The sequence below is a fragment of the Coenobita brevimanus genome, chromosome 8 (genome assembly GCF_032717465.1).
Source record: "Coenobita brevimanus isolate Jiangsu-jjx chromosome 8, ASM3271746v2, whole genome shotgun sequence".
In the NCBI taxonomy this organism is placed as follows: Eukaryota; Metazoa; Arthropoda; class Malacostraca; order Decapoda; family Coenobitidae; genus Coenobita; species Coenobita brevimanus.
Genome location: NC_136961.1, coordinates 43,014,357 through 43,021,343, shown reverse-complemented (window position 1 = coordinate 43,021,343; position 6,987 = coordinate 43,014,357). Strand labels below are relative to the sequence as shown.

The 6,987-nt window shown below is 43.3% G+C and overlaps 1 long non-coding RNA gene across 1 annotated transcript; it reads right to left on the bottom strand.

Moving 5' to 3' along the window:
* On the bottom strand, window positions 1–1,738 carry LOC145408215 (uncharacterized). Its single transcript, XR_013898888.1, has 2 exons — window positions 1,550–1,738; window positions 1–37 (listed from the first exon to the last, which is right to left on the bottom strand). It is a non-coding gene; the product is annotated as an uncharacterized LOC145408215 (long non-coding RNA).
* Window positions 1,739–6,987: the final 5,249 nt, after the last annotated feature.

Genomic DNA, 6,987 nt, shown 5'->3' with positions numbered 1-6,987 from the left:
AGGTGCTGGTGACTTGGTGCACCGGATCTTGGTGCGGCTGTGGGAGAAGGTAGATTGCTATACTTCTTTAACTTGGCCTAAAGTTGCATGAATAGGATATAAAACCGTAGCATATATAATGAGAAGGGTTATGATGATTATGATGATGACGGTGATGATGATGATGATGATACGATGATGGTGATGACGATGATGATGATGATGGTGGTGGTGGTGGGTGGTGGTGGTGGTGGTGGTAATGACGGTGATGATGATGATGCCATTTTTTCCCATTCCATTTCCCCAAACATCCTCATTAACTTGGCTTATTCCCATCTTACAACCCACTGGCATTTATAAGAGGATGTTTGTGTTACATAGGATGCACTGACTCAGCTCTGAAGGCTAAGTGTTGTTCGTACTAGGAAAAATATTACGGTTCGTCTGAGCAAGGGTTTATAAATAGAGGGAGTGAACTCATGGATAAAGGACGCGGTGAAACAGGGAATATTTCATCATCATCATCATCATCATCATCATTATAATCCTCCTACTTCTCCTCCTTTCTCTTTCTCCTCCTCCTCCTCCTCCTCCTCCTCCTCATCATCATCATCATCATCATCATCATCATCATCGAAATTATAAAAAATAGTAGCAGTAGTAGTAGTGGTACTGGTAATAATAATAATAATAATAATAATAATAATAGTAGTAGTAGTAGTAGTAGCAGCAGTAGTAGTAGTAGTAGTAATAATAATAATAATAATAATACAAAATTCAGGGCTGAGGTGAGGCGTGCTAGGGAACCCGGCAACAAGGTATAGAGACAGGTGATAAGACTGGAGCCTCGTATTCACCCGCCGTGGCCGATTTCGTAACCCATCTTCCTTGGCGATTTATTTTACACTTCTCTACCCTCTTGTATGTTACTGACGCAGAGGGTATTAGTTTTGTGAAAGACTGAAACATGCGAGAAAATGTTGAGGTACTTAGGTAAAATAAGTCGCTGATGAAGAGGTGATAGGAAGACTCTCATGCCTACTAGAATATCAGTCTGGCTTTTAGTCCCGTATTCTTGTCAGTCAAGGAAGCTCCCTATCACCTCTTCCTTAGCGATTTATTTCTCGATATGACTGGTTAATATACTTTTGCACGTTGTGTATGTAGAGTACAGCGATATTGAAGAGATTTTTGTAACGTGGATAGACAGTAAGGTCTAATAAGCAAAAAAAACAAAAACAAATCACTTAGGAAAAGGTGTTAAGGAGTTTCCTTAACCGACGAGAATATAAACCTATGACCCACTCAGGAAAATAAAATTGTTTGGGGATGGGAGGAATATAACACCAGGGAATATATGACAACGAGAGGGAAATGCTGGTAAATATCTAATAAGAAAACAAATCGCATAGGAAAAGGGTTAGGGAGTTTAACCGACGAGAATACAGAATTATTACACACTCACGTAAATAAAATCGTTTGAGGATTACTGGCATAACATCAGGGAAATTACGACCGCCAGAGGGAAGTAAATTTCTCTGTGCATCCGTGTTCCTAATGTCATCCTTACCTTACGACGGTGAACTAGCGTGGTGTACGACTCCCAGCGCTGGTTGTCCGACAGGTGAGGCCACGAGTAAATCACACTTCACAATGCTCGTCGGGGTTGTTTGCGTGGGACGCCGTGACGGTGACTAGGGAGCGGTGCAGCACGATGGAGAGAGGTACGGTGGTGCAGAGATGTGTGGTAGTGTGTTGAAGTGGTAGGGTGGTGCAGAGATGTGTAATAGTGTGTTGTGCAGGTGTGTGTAGTGTTTTGGTGTTGAGATGTGTGGTGGTGTGATGTGGAGGGATGTGGTACAAAGGGTAGTGTTAGTTTAATGCAGAGGATGTTGAGAATTTGGTACAGAGGAGGAGTGTTCTGGCGTCACGGTATCGAGTAGAGGAGTGTGGTTGTATGACACTGAAGTATGCTGGTGTAATAGCCTGGGGCAGACTAGAGTGACAGTGATACACACAGGCGCAGAGTAGTGTAGCAGATTGACGGATGGACGCAGAGCAGTGTGTCGCTGTGGTGCGCGTGGTGGTGTTGACTGGAGCAGGGTGGTGGTGTGACCCTCGACAGGAAACATGCACAAGCACAGCATCACACACGCCCTGCCACACTTTATTTATACAGACAGAGACCACGTGTTCTTCACATGACACCCTCCACCCACCGCCCACTCGCCTCGCTATTGGTCGCCATCACCACCCTGACCCCGCCCCCTGTAGGCTCTCTCCCTCAGGGCCATGGCCAAGGTCACGCCGGCACGCACCTCAGGTCATCACGTGACCCCAAGGAACACAACACAAAACAGACACGTCCCGCACCACCTGACCTGAAGGCAACTTAGCAACAACTCACACTTGGGTCATTATTTTCGTGGGTCCAGTACTTCCTTACAGATTTATTGCACTTATTCTCAGCTTCTTCCATGCCGCTATATTGCTCTGAAAACTGTTATCGTCTGTTTATTCCATGCTGATCTGCTGCACTGATCTACCGTATTTTCTGCATCGTCTTTACTAGTTAATTTTTGTGAACCGTATTCTCTGCGTGTACTTCACTGATTAATAGCATTAGTGAGTCGTGTTCACGTGGATTTAGGAACCTCCCCAGCACCATCCGATCACCAGCTTAAGCTCCTTCAGTTCGCTGACATATTGTTTATTTTATTTATGCTGCCGACACCATTTTGTTCAGCTTAGTATAGACTCACCGCACTGGAGGGTGTTAAAGCCATAATTAACCCCTTCAGTACGAGAGGCCTTCCCCAAATTGAAAATCGTCCCAGTAATAGTAAACTAAAAATGACGTTACCGGATTTAAGGGGTTCCTGGGCTCATTATAATTATTGGAGTCGTGTTCTTGTCAGGTTAGGAAGCTCTTTGACAGCCCTCGCATAGCAATCTGTTTTGCAACTTAGGAAGGATGATGTTGCAGGAAAGGAGTTTAAAACGACTTCTGACTTCCTGATTAATAAGTCTCTCCAGCTAAATGAAATCGTCTGCAGCTAGTAAGAATAAAATGAAAAGTAAGACTGAAGGGGTTAACCTTTTAACGACAGGAAGTTTTTTTTTTTTTTCGTTTCCCCCCCTCCCATTTTCGGCAGACCAGCAGTTATTATAAAAGAGTAAGGTTATGTACCAAAATGTGTATGCAGCAAATATCTCATTGCACTTGCATTTGTTTGTATTATTGTACTACTGCTATTAAAATACCTACCGGTATATGTGCATTTTGATTTTTGTTTCATTATGTATTTAGTAACGGTGCTAGGAATCACCCCTCCCCCCCCTCTTCCAAAGTGCTGGATCTGGCCCTCTCTCACTACTAGATTCTTTTCTCACCCTGTCAGCCAGGGGACGCATTTTCTGTTTCGTGTCTTGCAATATCCAGACGGTTTTAATCACGTATGACATTCAGATCGGTGAGCTTGATTGGAGTCTTCCTTTAATCCATCCATATCATGGTGAATTAAGAGTGAGGTTGTCTTGATGTTGCAAGAATAAAAGGAATAATAAACCCCGGAGTGAACTGGTCAACCCTTTCAGCAACCTCACGTCATTCTTACTTATACAGGCAGCTGGAAAGAGGATTTAACCTTTTCAACAACAGTAGAGAGTCATTCTTTATTCAGGCTGCCGGAAAGAGGATTTAACTCCTTCAGTAACCATGGAGCGTCATTCCTACTTATACAGGCAGTCGGAAAGAGGATTTAACCCCTTCAGCAACCATAGCGTGTCATTCTTACATATGCAGGCAGTCGGAAGGAGGATTTAACCCTTTCAGCATCCATAGAGTGTCATTCGTACTTGTTCAGGCTGCCGGGAAGAGGATTTAGCCCTTTCAGCAATCATAGAGCGTCATTCTTACTTCTACAGGGTGACGGATAGGGGATCTAATACAGCGTAGTGGAGATCTCTTGTAGCACAGGGATTAGTGAAACGCTGTACCCAACCCCCTTAGTTTCGTAAAGTTTCTGGGGCTCAGTAACAGATCGGAGGCGGTAAGGAGTAATATTAAAGTGCCCAGTGGGTCTGAAGGGTTTAAGGTGAATAGAATCGTCATGTAGGCAGGAAGAATGAAACATGAAATAACGATGTGGCAGCGAGAGTGAATTAAGAGTGACGTCCTCGAGCTGAAAGCTAAATTGAATGGTCAGGTGGGGGCAAGAATGAAGTAAGAGTGACGTGGGCTTGATAAAATCGTAAGAAAGAAGCTGGAATGAAATAAGAGTGACGTAAAATGAATAAAATCGTCAGGTGGAAGCAATAATGAAATAAGTGATGTGGATTAAGAATGAAATAAGAGTGACGTGGGTTGAAAGACTAAGAATGACGAGGACCGAATCGCGTCGCCAGGTAGCAACGAGAGTGAGATAAGAGTGACGTCCTAGGGGTAGAGGGGTCAACGTCTGCCCTCGTGTCCTAGTGGTTAGGTGGAAGACAATTAGCGGAAAAGGTCTTGCGTTCGGTCGATAGTGCCGATGGGGTCAGCGAGGAGACGCCAGGAAGGGTATCCGGTCCATTCACCCTTCAGCAAAGTCATCAGAATTTTCAAAGTATATATTCTAAATCATCAAAGTCGCCTAAATCGTCAGTCTTGAAAATTATCAAAGTTTTCAAAATTTCAGAAGTCATTCATCTAAGTCAAATGAATCATCAGTCATTTAAACCATCAAAGTAATTTAAATCACATCATCAGAATCATCGCTTAGTTCAGTGATAAAAAGAAAAGCTACTGTACTGCGACTGCTGCATTCTTTCCATAGCACTTCTTCGTGACTAGCATCGTACTCCTTTGTTAATCTGTTATTACTACCGGGCATTCAAGATTGTGAGATGAAAATTTTTTAGGCCAGTTTAGAGTAGCTTATCTGAACGTGAGCCAGTTGGAACGCAGGCTGAGGTTACCGCATTTCAGCAGTCCACCATCTTCCTTTTGGGGGATAAAGAGGGAGGTGAGGATATAATCAGGCAGCCGAACCACCTCTTTATATCGGCGCCACCACATGAAGGCGTCCCTGTCCTTTGCCAGTCAACAACACTCCCACGATACGTCCTTGATGCCCATTGTTGCTTCATGAGTAAGGCGGCGATGGGGAGATGCCAGTGTGTGTATAGTGTGTCCTGGGTGTGTATGGTGAGGCGAGGGTGTGTATGGTGAGGCCAGGATGTGTATAGTGGGGCCAGGGTGTGTATGGTGAGGCCTGGGTTTGTATGGTGAGGCTAGGGTGTGTATAGTGAGTCCAGGGTGTGTATAGTGGGGTCAGGATGTGTATGATGAGGCCTGGGTTTGTATGGTGAGGTCAGGGTGTGTTTAATGGAATGAGAATGCGTTTATATATATATATATATATATATATATATATATGACCTATTAAATTGTATATAAATAGAATAAAGAACTGGTAAAAGAGCACTCATAGAGTCCATACCTTCCTCGAAGGCAGCAGCACCCTCCCTTTTAATATTTTTCAAGACCTTGACCTTGTCCTTGATATTCAACCTTTTTTCGAACAAAATTTTATCACTTGTTCTCTATTCAAAATTGCATACAAGCCCATCTAAAGTTTTTTTTTTTCCACAGTGTTACTGACGGATAGACAGACAAGACAAACTTAATCAAAACCATACACTCTTGGCGGAGTTGATGTACCAAGCATCAGTATTCCTAAACTGTGATATGAAAATGAAAACAGAAAAAGAAACATGACGTGATTTGATCTATGTATTTATAACAAGGGGTGAATAAACAGTGGTATTGTGTTGAAACTAATTGAGTTTGGGTTGTGGTGGTGGTGGTGTGGGAGTGGGCTGGGTGTTGGTGTGTGGGGGTGGTGACGCTATGGCCTCTCGGGTAGAAGTGGACGCCTTCCTTTCGTGGCACCCCATGGTCACCTTGGTAGGTACGAATCCAATCGGTGTGAACAAGATTGTAAGGTTCCTCCCCCACCTCCCATCTTCTCTTTATTACAAATTATTAAGTAGTTCATCAGCCAGGACAACAGTCCGATTGCATTATAAGCTACGATCAGAAAGATGGTAATTATGATGTTTATTCTCAGTGGAGAGGGAAACAGCAGATAAATTGTCAACCCCTGTCACACACAGCCATGAAATTACGTTTTATCTCATCGATTGCTGACATCCGGGAACGAAAGGACATCCATAACAGGCTTACTGCCTCACCACCACACCACTTATCATGCGACAAAAGATGGGGGAGTACCTCTCCCCCTTAGCTACACGATGTGACCATAAACAAACACTTCCCTTGAAATAAGAGTTTCAGCGGCTCCTGATTAACTTTCTTGAAGAGAAGTAGAAGTGACCTCATACCATCTCCCAGTAGGATTGTTGTAGATGTAGCAATAAAAGACATCATATATTTATCAAGAAGTTCTTCCATTAGTAGCCTACTGATCATCTGCCACTTGCAGCACAAGCACATCACTCCGTAACGCTTGCATATGCACCTCGTAGATAGGATCGAGTATGATGCTGCTGAAGCTGACACGGAGTCAGCTCACTGACCCTTGCTTTCAAGACAGTTTTTGAGTACTGTGCGAACAGGGAATAATTTCGTTATCCTTACTTTTCCAGACAGCACAAAGGCGTACAACATATATAAACTGGTTTCCAGCATGCCGATGTTCACTATTGTTCAAGTGAAGTTCAGCCTCTAGAATGAATATGCAGTAATTTCGAAATAGAATCGTCAGCAACATTTTTAAATTATATTTTTTAAGGGGAACCCCGTTGTCATCCTTGAACACTGAACACAGCAACAGCGGCCGTGAACCAGTATCCCTAGACCTCATTCACCTCACACACTTGACATTATCCATACGTCCAAACAGATATTTTTAGCAATAAGCATTACATCATTTCAAAACTGAGATTCATAAATTGTGAAAGTAGACTCTTTACTTCGTGTTACACAGCCACCGGTAAACAAAG